Raw genomic sequence first — 17,896 nt, forward strand, 5'->3', positions numbered from 1 at the left:
GGTCCCCCTCTATTTGAGAGGGAGAGATACAGCAGTCATACTTTTGGAAACCTGGAGCCGTACTGACATGGAACAATGTTAACATTAAGACATTGTGATTGTAGCCCTATGCTGCTGTGTGGCTTCTTTGTGGACAGTAGCATGTTGAATGTGAAGTATTCATGGTTTTGGAGGCAATCTTTTCTTGGAACAGAATGTCCAAGGAATGCACTATTTCAGTGCGCATGGGAGCCAGTGGATATGGGGGTTGGATTTCGCAAAGATGGCCTGTATCTGGCAAGGATGCTTGCTGTCTATCTAATCTCCATAGAATCCTGAGACTTGACAATCCAAGATCCCCTATTTCTTCCAATTATTGTCTAAGGCTGTCCAATATCAGATCACCACGGTATGAGACCATACACCTTGCTAGGATGTCATTGAACGAGAAACTTGAGCTGGTCTGCATAACTGAGGCGTGGATGGGGAAAAAATGATGTGGTCTGTCTGTCCCAATTAACTCAGCTTCATCAACCCAACACAGGTCACCGGGGAGAAGGGTGAGTCCTACTGTGAGTCCTACTGCCAGAGACATTATTGAATGTATTCTCCCTATGTTGGGGACTAAAGCTAGATTAGCCATTTTGCTTGTTTACTGGCCACCTAATTCCTCGGTGGGCACCCTCTCTGAGATGGCAGTGGTTCTCTTGAATGTGGAGCTACAGACCCTTAAACATTGTCCTGGGGGAACTCAACATACAGAATTTTCCTTGTCAGGACTGACCCTGGGTTTCATAACCTCTTTGGCTGCCCTGGGTCTCTCTCAAATCAAGACTAGTCAAATACATGAAGAGGCCACAACTTGGGTTTAATCTTTCAGTGAAGATCTTGTTTGGGGCCTGAACAACAGTCAAACTATTATCTATTGAAAGTAAAGGTGCCACTGATGCCCTGCAGAAAGAGGACCCATTTAAAATGGTCCACGTACAAAGGCTTATTGATTATTGTGAGTTCTAAAATTCTAAGGGGGGGTTTAGGATTCCAAAAACATGCTCTGTTGAGGCTATGGTGGGAGCTTGGAAAGTGAAACTCCTTGCAGTTATTGGCAAGACAATTCCTCATCAACATCTCTCATGGTTGGGGTAGAAGCCAGCCCCATGGCACAGCAGAGAGCTGGGTGATCTATAGACTGGGGAAAAAAAACACTGGTAGAAGACTCACAGTAGAAGATAAAAAGCAGTGGTGATAATGACAAAGAAACCACTACATCAATTAGTTCACCACCATCCCAGTTGTTTTAAGGTATTTCAACATCTGCTGACTCCTAAATTTTAATATTTACTGTCCCAGGAACAGCAAAAAAATAACAAATGTACTTTGATCTGGATGTCAGCTGTTACATAGGCCAGGTAGAAGAAATATTTCATACATGAGTTGGTCTGTTTATTGATCATGATGGATCATTTACCATGATGGATGTTAACAGGATTCTGGGATTTGTGAAATCTACCATTTGTGCACTGGACCAAAGGTCCTTACGGCTAAAATCATGTAAAGAACACAATCTTTGAGAGCCAGCTTGGTGTAGTGATTAAGCGCAGCAGCCTCTAATCTGGAGAACAGGGTTTGATTCCCCACTCCTCCACATGCGCAAGCTGGGTTACCATGGTTCTCTCAGTCTCACTTACCTCACAGGGACCTCTTCCATGCCTAGAATTTGCCCTGCCTCACTGCAAGGCAAATTCCAAGTTCCATGTGATGTCATGGCTGGGCTGGAGCCATCCCTGGCCTGGTCCAACTCAGGCTCTTGTTTGCTCTGTGATAAGGAAACATGCCCTGTGATAAGGAAACATCTCCATTTTTGCCCTGGGCCCTATGTTAGGCCTGGGCCATGAGGAAGGGAAGAGTTGGGCGGCCCCAGCCCAGCTTCTCCCCACCTGCTGCCATGACTACAGCATCCCAGAAGGGACAGAAAATGTCCCAGTCAGTTTTACCACCTGCACAGCATGGTAAAGTCACCTGGGACATTCTAAAAAAATTTTAAGAACAGGGCACTGCATTCTTAAAAATCAAAATCTACCCTTGCTGCCCCACAGTGTGATAGAACCTCGCCCCCTGGTTGCCTCATCTGGAGGCACAATTCTAGGATGGACTGGGGAAAATGGCCCCCCTTCTAGGCCCAGGAAGAGGCAGAGCAACCTGCTACATCCCAAGCACCCAGTGGCAGCCCAGTGTGGCATTGCCAGTACAAAATGGGTCAGGGTATCTGTTATGGGGAGAGGAAGGGTAGGTGATTGTAAGCTGCTTTGAGGCTCCTTCAGGTAATAAAAAGTGAATTATCAATTCAAGGCATCTTCCCTTGGCCATTCAAAGAGATGAATTATCACTACACAAAAATGATGTGCCCATTTATTGGACAGTTGATACTCTTTCTATGTACAGTTATCAAGAAAATAGTAGCAGATCAACTTCAGGTCTTCTTGGATAACTCATGTGCTCTGGACACATTTTAATCTCATGTCAGGTTGGACTTTGGGACAGAAATTGTTCTGGTGACTATAGCTGATCATTTACATCTGAATGGAGACAAAGGTCATGCTTCTTTGTTTAATAATATAGTTATTAAACTATATGCAACCTTTGATACAGTAGATCAGTGGATACAGTAATACAGTGGTCATGGGTGACTTGGGTGACTGGGTAATTTATCCAGATATCTGTTGGAAAACCAACTCTACTAAAATACAAACTCCGTTAATTTCTTAACCTGTCCTGCCAACAGATTCATTTCCCAGAAAGTGGAGAGAGGAACCAGAGGCTCTGCTATTTTAGAATTCTTATCAATAGGAAAAACTGGTAGATGAGGTGGAAGTAGTGGTAGCAGTGACCATGTGCTTTTGGAATGTTCAGCTGTGGGAAAGAGAAAACCTTTACGTAGTCGGACGTATAAATTGGACTTCAGGAAAGCCAATTTTAACAGACTTAAAGGTATGTTGCATAGAGTTCCATAGTCAGAAAGACTTAAAGAGATGTGAGTCCAAGAGGGCTGGGAGTTTCTTAAAAGTGAAATACTGAAGGCTCAATCACAAACAATTCCTTTGAGAAGAAAACATGGAAGGAGCCTAAGGAAGCCAAGGTGACTCCATAAACAGCTGTCAAATGATTTGAGGAATAAAAAAGTGTCATTTAGGAAATGAAAGGAAGGCTTTATTACCAAGGATGAGTATAAAAAAATAACCAATTATTGTAGGGACAGTGTTAAAAAAGCTAAAGCTCAATATGAGCTTAGGCTAGCTAGAAGTGCTAAACATAGCAAAAAGGCTTCTTTAGTTATATTTCAAGTAAGAAAAAGACTAGGGACATGGTAGGACCAAGGCTAGGACAAGAAAGTGAAATTATAACAGAGGATAACCCAAGCCAGGCTAGCAAGAAATGCTAAACATAACAAAAAGGCTTCTTTAGTTATATTTCAAGCAAGAAAAAGAATATAGACACCATAGAACTACTGCGAGGACAAGAAAGTGAAATTATAACAGATGATGAAGAGAGGGCTGAACTGCTTAACTCCTATTTCTACTCAGTCTTCTCTTGTGAGGGAAATAGTGTTCAGTATGGAAAAAACACAACAGGAGAGATGGGAATGGTGGCCTAGGATCACAGTTGGGGCAGTCCATAAACACCTAGTTTCTTTAAATGTACCAAAGTCTTCTGGTCCAGATGAACTGCATCCAAGGGTACTAAAAGATCTTGCAGATGTCATCTCTGAACCTCTGTCCATTATTTTGACACTTGGAGAACAGGTGAGGTGCCAGATGATTGGAGGCGTGCAAATCACAGAATCATAGAATCATAGAGTTGGAAGGGGCCATACAGGGCATCTAGTCCAACCCCCTGCTCAACGCAGATCAGCCCAAAGCATCCTAAAGCATCCAAGAAAAGTGTGCATCCAACCTTTGCTTGAAGACTGCCAGTGAGGGGGAGCTATCAACTTATCAACGTCACAGTCTCATCTGATCTTAACTTAGTAACCAGGTTTGAGGTTGTTGATAGCGTATTAAGTGCCCACTGCCCACTGAGACTAACACTTAAAACTACTGGCAGTAGTTTCTTGAAACTGGTTTCTGAACTAGCAGTTGAACCATGTTCTAGGAGACTCAAATGGTCCGACCATCTTCAATCCAAATTATCTCAATTTTTTGCAAGCCCAGAAATGGAATCTTTGAAGCATGCCATCCTTCAGTCAGATAATGATGCCATCCAAATCTGGGAAGCCATTACTACTCTTCTAAAACCATTTCTTGTTAATAATAGACCAATCAAACATTCATCATATTCAAATAATGGTTGGTTTGACCAAGAGTGTAAAAATCTCAAAAAATATATAACCCACACAATGAGAAAAGCAAGGAGTAATACTAACGAGTTCTGGATGACCCAACTTTTGTATTTAAGATCACAATACAAAAATTTAATTAAAGAAAAAAAAACTTGAACATGCCAAATCTTTATGGAAAGAATTCGATCTGGTGGTTTCCAAGAAAAATGACATACGCTTTTGGGCATTAGTCTCAAATAGTTTAAACACCTGGTCCCATCATCTGGAGGCTCAAATACAAGCTAAAGATTGGGCTTTGCATTTTAGCAAGGTCTTTGGAGCCCATTTGGCCTCATCCCCAACAGATATGTCACATTTACAATATATCCCTTCTGACCTAGCAGGTTTTCCTGTTTGGCCCACAGTTTTAGAGGCTGAAATCAAAGGCCTGATCTCCTCATTGACATCTGGTAAGTCCCCAGGGGAAGACCTGATCCCTGCTGATCTTTATAAAGATCATGGTGACCTCCTATACTAGCAAAAACCTTTTCACAAATTAACACCACAGGTCAAATTCCCCCTGGATGGAAACTTAGCATTGTCATGCCGATATACAAAAAAGGGGACAAATCAGCTCCAAATAACTAAAAAACTTTACAGCAAGTAATTACTGAGTAAGCTGGAGGAATGTGTAGATGAAAATAATATTTTACCCCCACATCAAGCTGGATTCAGAAAGAGCCTTAGCACCATTGACCAATGTAAGATGCTTCAGCAATTCAGGGATAAATGGCCCTAAAAAAGTGTTGTACATGGCATTCGTTGACTTGGCTGCAGCGTTAGATAGGCAGCGCCTATGGCAAAAATTAGCAGACTTGAATATTGATAGGTGGCTCCTATTTCTGCTGCGAGAGTTACACTTGGACACTTATGCTCAAATTAGAGTGGGAATTTCTGGCTCTCTAACCAACAAAATTCCAACATGCAAGGGTGTTAAGCAGGGATGCATGTTAGCTCCCCTGTTGTTTAATTCTTGTTTAATGATTCTATGATTCTATTATTCATACAGTAAAATAGATATTTTTTGACCTCCTAGTGTAGGAGAAACAAATTGCGGACCAGAGAGTCTTTCTACAATGTTCTTTATGTATAACATAAACAACATTGTAGAAAGACTCTCTGGTCCGCAATTTGTTTCTCCTACACTAGGAGGTCAAAAAATATCTATTTTACTGTATGAATAATAGAATCATAGAATCATAGAATCATAGAGTTGGAAGGGGCCATTCAGGCCATCTAGTCCAACCCCCTGCTCTATGCAGGATCAGCCCTAAGCATCCTAAAGCATCTAAGAAAAGTGTGTATCCAACCTTTGCTTGAAGACTGCCAGTGTGGGGGAGCTCACCACCTCCTTAGGCAGCCTATTCCACTGCTGAACTACTCTGACTGTGAAATTTCTTTTCCTGATATCAAGTCTATATCGTTGTACTTGTAGTTTAAACCCATTACTGCGTGTCCTCTCCTCTGCACCCAACGGAAACAGCATCCTACCCTCCTCCAAGTGACAACCTTTCAAATACTTAAAGAGGGCTATCATGTCCCCTCTCAACCTCCTTTTCTCCAGGCTGAACATTCCCAAGTCCCTCAACCTATCTTCATAGGGCTTGGTCCCTTGGCCCCAGATCATCTTCGTCGCTCTCCTCTATAACCTTTCAATTTTATCTACATCCTTCTTGAAGTGAGGCCTCCAGAACTGCACACAGTAATCCAGGTGTGGTCTGGCCAGTGCCATATGGACTATGACATCTTGTGATTTTAATGTGATGCCCCTGTTGATACAGCCCAAAATGGTATTCGGCTTTTTTACGGCCGCATCACACTGCCTGCTCATGTTTAGTTTACAATCCACAAGTACCCCCAAGGTCTTGTTCACACACAGTTACCTAGAAGCGTATCCCCCATCCAGTAGGCATGCTTTTCATTTTTCTGACCCAGATGCAGAACTTTACACTTATCTTTATTAAATTGCATCTTGTTCTCATTTGCCCATTTTTCCATTGTGTTCCGATCTCGTTGAACTCTGTCTCTATCTTCTGGAGTATTTGCCAGTCCTCCCAATTTGGTGTCATCTGCAAACTTGATGAGTACTCCCTCCATCCTCTCATCTAGATCATTAATAAAGATGTTTAAAAGTACTGGGCCGAGCACCAAGCCCTGAGGTACCCCACTACTCAACTCCCTCCAGTCTGATGAAACACCAATGACAACAACTCTTTGAGTGCGGTTCTCTAACCAATTCCCTATCCAGCTAAGTATCTGAAAATCCAGATTGCAGTCTGGATTTATCCATCAGAACATCATGGGGAACCTTATCAAAAGCTTTACTAAAATCTAAGTAAACGACATCAACCGAATTTCCACGATCCAGCAAACCTGTTACTTGGTCAAAAAAGGAAACCAGGTTGGTCTGAGAGGACCTGTTGGAGACAAATCCATGCTGACTTCCTTGGATCACCAAATTGTCCTCCAGATGTTTGCAGATCGCTCCCTTTAATATCTGCTCCATTGTCTTCCCCACAACAGAGGTCAGACTCACTGGTCTGTATTTTCCCGGGTCTTCCTTCCTCCCTTTTTTGAAGATCAGAATAACATTTGCTCTCTTCCAGTCCTCCGGGACAACTCCAGTCCTTAAAGAGGTCCCAAAGACGACGGACAAGGGTTCTGCAAGTTCTCCGGAACTCTTTGAGCACTCTCGGATGCATTTCATCCGGCCCAGGGGATTTGAACTCATCCAGTGCAGCTAAATGCCTCTCGACAACCTCCCTATCCATGTCAACCTGCCACCCAGACACTATCCTTTGGCTACTGCTATCTCTAGATGTGCCTAAACCCTTTAACCTGTGGGAAAAAACAGATGTAAAATAGGCGCTAAGCCTTTCTGCTTTCTCTGCATCTTCCGTTAGAGTTTGTCCATCTGCACCCAACAGCGGGCCTATTGCCTCCTTTACTTTACGTTTGCTCCTCACATAACTGAAAAATCTTTTCTTGTTACAATGGGCTTCCCTGGCCAATCTTAGCTCACTTTCAGCTGTGGCCTTTCTGATGATTGGTCTACATTGCCTAGTAACCTGTAGGTACTCTTCTTTAGAGCTCTGTCCTTCCCTCCATTTCCTGAACATTTTCCTTTTCTTTCTTAGTTCCTCTTGAAGTTCTCTGTTCATCCAAATAGGCTTCTTAGAGCTCCTGCAGTGTTTTCTTCTTTCTGGGATAGTCGTGGGATAGCTCTTGTTTGAGTAGCGCCCACCCTTCACATGCTCCCTTCCCTTCCAGCATTCTCGTCCATGGTATGACACTCATCATGTCTCTGACTTTATTAAAGTTTGCCCTTCAAAAATCCAACATCCGCAACTGGCTACAAGCTTCCTTGGCTCCCCATCTCAAAAGGAATTCTATGAGGACATGGTCACTTCCCCCGAGGGTCCCCACCTCCTTCACCTCATCCACCCACTCTTGCCTTTTGGTCAGTATTAAGTCCAGTATGGCTGAACCTCTTGTGGGTTCCTCTACAATGGATAAGTTGAAGGACTGCAATCTGGATTTTCAGATAGTTAGGTGGATAGGGAATTGGTTAGAGAATCGCACTCAAAGAGTTGTTGTCAATGGTGTTTCATCAGATTGGAGAGAGGTGAGTAGCGGGGTACCTCAGGGCTCGGTGCTCGGCCTGGTACTTTTTAACATATTTATTAATGATCTAGATGAGGGGGTGGAGGGTCTACTCATCAAGTTTGCAGATGACACCAAATTGGGAGGACTGGCAAATACTCCGGAAGATAGAGACAGAGTTCAACGAGATCTGAACACAATGGAAAAATGGGCATATGAGAACAAGATGCAATTTAATAAAGATAAGTGTAAAGTTCTGCATCTGGGTCAGAAAAATGAAAAGCATGCCTACTGGATGGGGGATACGCTTCTAGGTAACTGTGTGTGAACAAGACCTTGGGGGTACTTGTGGATTGTAAACTAAACATGAGCAGGCAGTGTGATGCGGCCGTAAAAAAGCCGAATACCATTTTGGGCTGTATCAACAGAGGCATCACATCAAAATCACAAGATGTCATAGTCCCATTGTATACGGCACTGGTCAGACCACACCTGGAGTACTGTGTGCAGTTCTGGAGGCCTCACTTCAAGAAGGACGTAGATAAAATTGAAAGGGTACAGAGGAGAGCGACGAAGGTGATCTGGGGCCAAGGGACCAAGCCCTATGAAGACAGGTTGAGGGACTTGGGAATGTTCAGCCTGGAGAAAAGGAGGTTGAGAGGGGACATGATAGCCCTCTTTAAGTATTTGAAAGGTTGTCACTTGGAGGAGGGCAGGATGCTGTTTCTGCTGGCTGCAGAGGAAAGGACACGCAGTAATGGGTTTAAACTTCAAGTACAACGATATAGGCTAGATATCAGGAAAAAGTTTTTCACAGTCAGATTAGTTCAGCAGTGGAATAGGCTGCCTAAGGAGGTGGTGAGCGCCCCCTCACTGGAAACCTTCAAGCAAAGGTTGGATACACACTTTTCTTGGATGCTTTAGGATGTTTAGGGTTAATCCTGCGTTGAGCAGGGGGTTGGACTAGATGGCCTGTATGGCCCCTTCCAACTCTATGATTCTATGATTCTATGATTCAAGTACAACGATATAGGCTAGATATCAGGAAAAAGTTTTTCTCAGTCAGAGTAGTTCAGCAGTAGAATAGGCTGCCTAAGGAGGTGGTGAGCTCCCCCTCACTGGAAGTCTTCAAGCAAAGGTTGGATACACACTTTTCTTGGATGCTTTAGGATGCTTAGGGCTAATCCTGCATTGAGCAGGGGGTTGGACTAGATGGCCTGTATGGCCCCTTCCAACTCTATGATTCTATGATTCTATGATTTGATAAATGACTGAGGACGCTTCGCAGAATTTGTTTCCCAGCACACATCCGGGAAATTGAAGTCACCAATGATGACAAGGTCCTGCCGCTTGTATATTTAGTCAAGCTGCTCACAAAGTGCAGCATTTACATCCTCTCGTTGGTCTGGCGGTTGGTAGCAGACACCAACCACCACACTGTTTGTTTTTCCCTCGCTTATTTTCACCCAGATGCTTTCCACTGTAGATATACTCTTCTTCACTAGAATCTCCTGACAGGTAAGCCCTTTCCTCACATACAGTGCCACTCCTCCACCACTTCGATCTATTCTGTTTTATCTGAACAGTTCATATCCATCCACTATTACATTCCAGTCATGAGAATCATTCCACCAAGTTTCTGTGATGCCTACTAGATCATACCTTTCCATCAGCATGAGAAGTTCCAGCTCTTCCTTATTTTTGCCCATGCTTCGGGCGTTAGTATAAAGGCATTTTAATCCTTTTACTTTTGGTTCCCTATGAGCTGGCCTTGCTTTTTGGGCTGCCCCTGATCAGTCTCCTTCCTTACACTTCCTATGTTGATCGTCTCCTTCCCCTTGTGGCTTCAGTTTAAAGCTCTCCTGATGAATTTCCCCAGGTTCCTGCCAAACACATTCTTCCACAGCATCGATAAGTGCAGTCCATCAGGTGCTAGTAGGCCTTCCTCAAGAAAGTGTATCCCATGGTCCCAGAAACCAAATCTCTCCTGCCGGCACCAACTACGCAGCCACTGATTCACCTCCATTATCTTCCTCTCCTGATGCATTCCTCTTTCCTTGACAGGCAAGATTGAAGAGAATACCACTTGCTTGAGCTTTTGCTTGAGCTTCCTTACCATTTGCTTGAGCTTCCTCCCCAGATCTTGATAGTCTTTTTTAATAGGAGCGATGGTATTCACGGACATGTCATTCATTCCCACATGGACCATCACAAATGGGTAGCGATCCGTAGATTTTAGGAGTTTGGGCAGCCGTTCTAAAACGTCTTTAATTTTCGCCCCTGGCAAGCAACACACCTCTCGGGTTAGGGGGTCGGGCCCAGCCACATGGCGATCCATTCCTCTTAGCAGGGAGTCTCCAATTACCAGTACACTCCTTTTTCCCCCCCGCTCAACACCATTTCCTTCTGTCCCCTTGGCCTTTTCACTTTGTCTTAGACTTCGTTTTGGGGTCCTCTTTCCTCATTGACACTTGCACCTCCTCTGCAGGGACCTGAAATCTATTCTGGAGCTCCAAAGGCCCCGAGAACTGTCTCGCCCTTCGCCGTTCAGTCTTTTTCCGAACTGCCTGCAGAGGCTCCCTATTGTGGTCAATCTCCTTATCCTCTTCATGACTGGTTGTATTCTCTTTATTCCAAGTTGCACAGCTCTGGTCTATGAACTCCTCCCCTTTCTTACTTTGGGTCAGAGTAATAATGCTGTCTTCTAATCCAATAATCCTTTTCTCCAAAAGTCTTACCAGCTTACACTTGGGGCAGATGTACTCCATCTTGTCTTCTGGGAGGAAGGCAATCATGTCACACTCACTGCAGATGATGGGATGAATGTCCTGGAGGTCCACTGTAACTTGTAGGTAGTGCAACTACTAGGGAAATATAATCTACTGATTCTAATTGCTAGGCCAAGAACCCCAGGCCAAGAGCCCTTTGTCTCGCGCCTCTGGCAAGGAGCAGCCCTTTTTAATCCTCCCAGCAATCACCCAGCAATCACCTCACCCATCAGCGCAACAGCCTCAAAGAATTGTGTCCACAATGGCATACTGCTGCTATTCCACCAGGTTCTGGCCGTCTTAAGAATAATTGCCATCTTCTGTAATAATAAAGTTAAAAAAAATACCCACAGCTGCCAGAGTCCCCATAGCAACACCGCAGAGGTCCCACATCCAGCCCATCCTCCTGCAGCTGTGCTGGATTCCAGTCAAAATCCGGATCAGGCTTTAGGTTTTGGTTATCACCTTTAAGGCCACATGCAGTCTGGGCTTAGTATACCTAAGGGATCACCTCTCTGCCTACACCCTTCAAAGAGCTTTGTGCTCCACCACCTCCAACTTTGTGGTGGTCCTTGGCCCCAAGGAAGCCTGCTAAACCTCAACCAGGCCCATAGCTTTCTCCAACTTGGCCCCCACCTGGTAGAAGGTTGCGTGCGCAGGGCTTTTGCGCCAGGACAGCCAGCGTGCGCCAGGGAACCTCCATCCAGGTGTATACTCAGGGGATGGCAGGGCTTATTGCTCCGGTGCAACAGAACGGCAGCAGCCCGGGGTGGCTGCCTCCATGCATAATTTAGTATTATTTGCTGCTGTTAATTGAGTTTCATTCAATGCTCTTTGCTGTATTCCACCATTGTGTAATGCTGCTATTATTATTACTATATTAATGTTATTGTTATCACCATATTGTTATTGTTACAAATATTATTAATGTTATTATTACAAAAGAACTCACAACAAAACTTCTATAATAAGAAAGCTTTAATGGAAGGTTACTCTAGTCACTATAACTCAAGAAGTCAAATCTACCCCACATTAGAAGTGCAAGCCCTTTTCAATACAATTCTCCCGCCCAAAACTTGAATGTTCCCAAGAGGAGGGTGCCCTCATCCCCAGGTGTCAACCCAGGCATCCTGCCAGAGGTGCTACAAATCGCACATCCTTGGACTGGCCGGCGCCTATTGACAAGATACAATGTTGTTTTAAAAAGCAGAGCTAGCGAGCGGGGATCAAAGGACAGACAGTTCAGAGCGGGCACTACAAATCATGATAACATGGGAACAGAGGACAGGTTTTGGTTACATAGAAAGCAGGCTTAGGTTACATAAAAAGCCCGGAAAGGAATAATGGAATACAGACAAAATGGGGTAACCCCTGTTCATGGACAATTCATGGCAGAGAGCAGGTACTGATCCTGACATCGGGGAGGGCACTCTATAAATACACGGATGCATGGATGGATGGATGGATGGATGCATGGATGGATGGGTGGGTGGGTGGGTGGGTGGATAGATGGATAGATGGATAGATGGATAGATGGATAGATGGATAGATGGATAGATAGATAGATAGATAGATAGATAGATAGATAGATAGATAGATAGATAGATAGATAGATAGATAGATAGATAGATAGATAGATAGATAGATAGATAGATAGATAGATAGATCTGCAAACATCTGGAGGACAATTTGGTGATCCAAGGAAGTCAGCATGGATTTGTCTCCAACAGGTCCTGCCAGACCAACCTGGTTTCCTTTTTTGACCAAGTAACAGGTTTGATGGATCGTGGAAATTCAGTTGATGTCATTTACTTGGATTTTAGTAAAGCTTTTGATAAGGTTCCTCATGATGTTCTGATGGATAAATTGAAGGACTGCAATCTGGATTTTCAGATAGTTAGGTGGATAGGGAATTGATTAGAGAACCGCACTCAAAGAGCTGTTGTCAATGATGTTTCATCAGACTGGAGGGAGTTGAGTAGCGGGGTACTTCAGGGCTCGGTGCTCAGTCCGGTACTTTTTAACATATTTATTAATGATCTAGATGAGGGGGTGGAGGGACTACTCATCAAGTTTGAAGATGACACCAAATATGGGAAGACTGGCAAATTCTCCAGAAGATAGAGACAGAGTTCAACGAGATCTGAATACAATGGAAAAATGGGCAAATGAGAACAAGATGCAATTTTATACAGATAAGTGTAAAGTTCTGCATCTGGGTCAGAAAGATGAAAAGCATGCCTACTGGATGGGGGATAAGCTTCTAGTTAACACTGTGTGTGAACTAGACCTTGGGGTACTTGTGGATTGTAAACTAAACATGAGCAGGCAGTGTGATGCAGCGGTAAAAATGGCAAATGCCGTTTTGGGCTGTATCAACAGGGGGATCACATCAAAATCACAAGATGTCATAGTCCCATTGTATACGGCAGTGGTCCCCAACCTGCGGGCCTCGGCCTGGTGCCGGGCCACGAAGCCCTTGGCGCTGGGCCGCGGCTTCTTCTTCCCTCCCCTGGCTGAAGCGATAAGCTCGCCAGGCCGCAAGCAAATCGGCCATCGAAGTGGCCGATTAGCTTGCGGCCCGGCAAGCTTCTTGTATCGGGAGGGGGGGGAAGAGAAGCTTGCCGAGCCGCAAGCTAATCAGCCGCTTTGGCGGACGATTTGCTGGTGGCCCGGAGGGGCCGGGAGGTGAAGCCACGGCCGCCGGCATGGCGGCAGCGCAATTGCGCAGGCGTGGACTGCCGCGCACGCGTGTTTGCGCCCCTGCCATGTTTGCACTGGGGCTGACATGCATGCGTGCGCCCCAGGGCCCCCCTCTCCCCCACTCCACAGCAGCGGTCCGTGGCAGCCGAAAAGTTGCGGACCGCTGATATATGGTACAGAGGAGAGTGACGAGGATGATCTGGGGCCAAGGGACCAAGCCCTATGAAGATAGGTTGAGGGACTTGGGAATGTTCAGCCTGGAGAAAAGGAGGTTGAGAGGGGACATGATAGCTCTCTTTAAGTATTTGAAAGGTTGTCACTTGGAGGAGTGCAGGATGCTGTTTCCGTTGGCTGCAGAGGAAAGGACGCACAGTAATGGGTTTAAACTACAAGTACAACGATATAGGCTAGATATCAGGAAAAAATGTTTCACAGTCAGAGTAGTTCAGCAGTGGAATAGGCTGCCTAAGGAGGTGGTGAGCTCCCCCTCACTAGCAGTCTCCAAGCAAAGGTTGGATCTACACTTTTCTTGGATGCTTTAAGATACTTTGGGCTCATCCTGTGTTGAGCAGGAGGTTGGACTAGATGGCCTGTATGACCACTTCCAACTCTATGATTCTGTTATTCTGTGATATATTAATTTTGTTATCCTGCAACAGCATCTGCTTGAATACATTCTTTCTGTGTCACAAAAAGTTCTTTCTTATGTACATCCTTGCTGTTACTGTAGATGCTATCACTTTAATTTTCAGACATAAAATCTTTTTATATTAGCCATCATTATTATAACACCATTTAAAAATTTAATCAGTGCATTTTAATATTACATATAGTTTAAGTGCAATATAAAATAAATACCCAGCCTTCATCTTAAACATGCTTTAGCTTTAAATTGTTAAAGCTGCAGTGCCCTTTCAATCTACTTACATAATGTCATAAGATATACATTTCAAGGTAAATGAAGTCAGCTACTTCAATTTAGTCTCTCAAACTGGTAGTAAATGAGAGGTTAACACTATGGTGCCAAACCCATTATTGAGTAAATTTAGCACCTTGGACAGCTCAGTAAAATCTTTATTGCTTTCCTGACCTGCTCGTCATGTTCTGTCTATGTGTTCAGTGGCTCTCAGCCCTGATTGAAAGGCAATATATTAGATCCCGAACACAAACACGCTCGGGGCTGGTTCAATGGGAACATAATGACATGGAGGTGAGAACAATTTTCTGGTCACTGCAATTCAAGCACCTTGCAAGGTCTATTGCAGTAACTTATAGAAGACTTTTAGGAGCTGTTTTTTATTTGAGATAATGACAGTGTTAGCTAGGGGAACTGAATGGGGAACTGGAGATGTTTTAAATTATGATAATTTGTGTGTGTGTGTGTGTGTGTGTATACACACATAATGGCTTTGTTAAGGATTAGGCTAACTATAGATGTCATGATGATATTAACAGTTAAATCTTAACATTATTGAACAAATGAGATTTTGTATAATGTCTGTCACACAAACAAGACAAGTAGCTGCTATTCTGAAATGTATGAATGCATGCATTGTAGAGGCACCATATTGTTATAAAGAATGTGACTACCTGAATATTTTTAATGTGCTCAAATAATGAATCTTGTGGAAGTTCTTAATTTTGTAAACACACTTATAACACACTTATAATTTTTTATTAGTCTGCTCACTATTGGGCATTTGATTACAAATGCTAACCACAAGATTCTGTGTGATCAAGCAACTACAGTTTTCTCCTGGGGAGTTCCACTCAGGTGAATGAAATTGCTCTAGAATCTTTGGGTTGTGAACTGCAGCCTATGAATCACAGCCTTCAGTTTTGAGGGGAAAGAAAAATTGTTTTGTTACTGTCAAGGGCAGACAGACTAACAACTTGCTTCAGGGTTAATAGAAAGCTTTATTGATAGCAGATCAGCACACCTCAACGTTCATAGTCGATTCTGGTCAATATACAGACAGCAAACACTTTTACCAGTTCTTTCCCGCCCAAAGTTGCCCAGTTCCCAGAGAGCAGAGGCCCCCCTCCCACAGGTGCCATCCTGGGCTCCCTTCCAGACAATTGCCAGGCTTTCACGGCCTTGGGTGTTAGACAGTTCCTCCCTTCCCGATAACACAGAGGAGGACAGCAATTGCTAGTCTAAATTACAGCTTGAAGCAGGTGGCTCAGGGTTACATAAACAGAGTTACACAGAGATCCTTAAAACAACACACATTAAACCAAGATGGTGTCACCCAGGTCATCGGTCACAAATCATGGCAGAGATCAGACGCCTGATCCTGACAGTTACCTCAGATCTGATGCTAGTGGAAAAGGCATGGTTTCCTTTTTAAATAAATACTTATTTGGTATGAGTACATTTTACAATGTTGCAGAAATTATTTCAATCCTAATACATGAGAGGGCTGAGGAGGTGTTGGTGCGAGCATGACACCTATTATCTAGCAGCCATTTTATCTCTTAAAGTCACAGTAAAAAGGCAAGGCTAAACTCAGTGCCTCAAAAGTATAACTTGGGAATTCATATTTCAGTGGTGCCATTAATGTAAACAATAATAACGAACATGTTCATATAATACTAAGTTTGCCAGCTCTGGGTTTGGAAATACTGAGAGCTTTGGGGTGGTGCCTTGGTGGATTTGGGGAGGGATAAGACCTCAACAGGATGCAGTACCAGAGTCCAACCTCCAAAGAAGCCATTTTCTCCAGGGGAACTAATCTCTGTTAGTTGTAATACCAGATCTCCAGGGTCCAAGTGGAGGTTAGAAGAAAATAGTATGATCCAAATAGTCCACTGTACAATAAAGCATCAAATCCTAACATTCATTCTCTAACAAGCAGCTCTCCTCTCCTACTATAGAATTTTAATCTTTTACAAGGCAGATAGGGCCACTGAAATTCGAAGCAGCTTGGCTAAGACAGTAGGGCCTGATTCCATATGGGTATCAGGTGCATTCAGTCAATAGACTTTAAAATTATTTAGTTCTTTGGTCAAGCCACACTGAAAGGACAAAGTCTGCAGCTAGCGATCTCTTCAGAAATAGTTTCAAATCAATTGATTCAGAATCCATCAATTATATAATGCACCTGGCTACATGTGTGAAAAATAATTGAATTGTGTATTCTGAAGGGAAGACTTTGTGGCAATTTTATAAAAGGACAAATATTAAACGGGAGACCAAAGTTGGGGGGGTGCCATCTTGTTTTTAAATTTAAGACATCAGGTATGTCATAAGTAGTTACTACAGTATGACAATTATTTCACTATGTATTGTAGCAAGTTTTAAATGGAAGAAATGCTAATATACATCTAAAAGCTTGTCATCAAAAGAGTTGTTCTAGGATTTTGAAGAGGTTATGGTGACAGCAAAATGAATGCAATTATATTTCTATTTTCTGATCATAGACTATATGAAAATTGAGTAATAATGATTCTTTTGGTTAGAAAATCTAGCTAATGTCAGAAATAATTCTAGTTAAACTTTTCAACTTCTTTTATATGTCAGTAGGAAAACGTTACAACTATTCCTATAAGATAGCTGCAGAAACAGCTTTGCATTCAACTTTGCTGTTCTTTTCTTTTGCAGACTACCAAGCAAATAGAATAATTTAAAGATAAAATTGCTTGAAAAATGATTATTTAGCCAATAGCAATTAGTTGTATATAAGTAGAAGGCTTTGTCTTATGCTATATAATTTATAAATACATTTTATAATGTCCATTCTATCTTATTCTTCAAGTTTTTTTCATATTTAAAGCATTTCATGGGTCAATTTAAAATGGGATATAGCTTAGGAGAACAGGGAAAGTGAGGGGTTCCTCATACGAATGGAATACATACAGGATAAACAAATCAGCAGATGTAGAAATGAGCATGCAAAGAAATTAAAGGTAAGATTATGTTGAAAATTTGGGCAGTTTTCTGTTTGTTCTAAAGAGCACTTCTTTTGAAAGGAATTCTCACCCACATTCTTTTGAATTTGTCTTCAAAAAACATGCTATCTCCTACTATGCTGCATGCGCTGAGTTGTGTCACTTACTTGTAACAAAGGCAGATGAGCCAAAGATATAGGACATTACATTGGTATCAGATTAAATGCATTGAAAAGATAACTTAACAGTGTAGTTGATCTGATTAGATCACTGTTCTATAATATAAATTAAGAACTAAATAAACATATTAGAGAGATTCATAACATGTTCTGAATGACATTGATTGCAGTAATCCAGTAATTGACCGCAGGTCTCATTCTGCAATAATGGTGCATAGTGTAGATGGTAGATAACTGACAGATTTTATTTTGCAGCACAAACAAGTCTCACCTTTTGACATTATTAAGCTTGTGTGTGAATTGGATGAACTCGTTTAACACTATTCTGGGTTCACTAAGTACTGTTACTTTTTAAGATCATATTGTGTACAGAAATTAAATTTGAGTGCACAGTGTAA

At 42.8% G+C, this 17,896-nt stretch overlaps 1 protein-coding gene across 7 annotated transcripts in view; it reads left to right on the forward strand.

Moving 5' to 3' along the window:
• The window catches only part of EBF1 (EBF transcription factor 1), a 793,629-nt gene that overhangs the window by 711,286 nt on the left and 64,447 nt on the right, over positions 1 to 17,896 (forward strand). The gene's annotated exons all lie outside the window — the stretch shown is intronic.

The sequence above is a fragment of the Paroedura picta genome, chromosome 3 (genome assembly GCF_049243985.1).
Source record: "Paroedura picta isolate Pp20150507F chromosome 3, Ppicta_v3.0, whole genome shotgun sequence".
Taxonomy (NCBI): Eukaryota; Metazoa; Chordata; class Lepidosauria; order Squamata; family Gekkonidae; genus Paroedura; species Paroedura picta.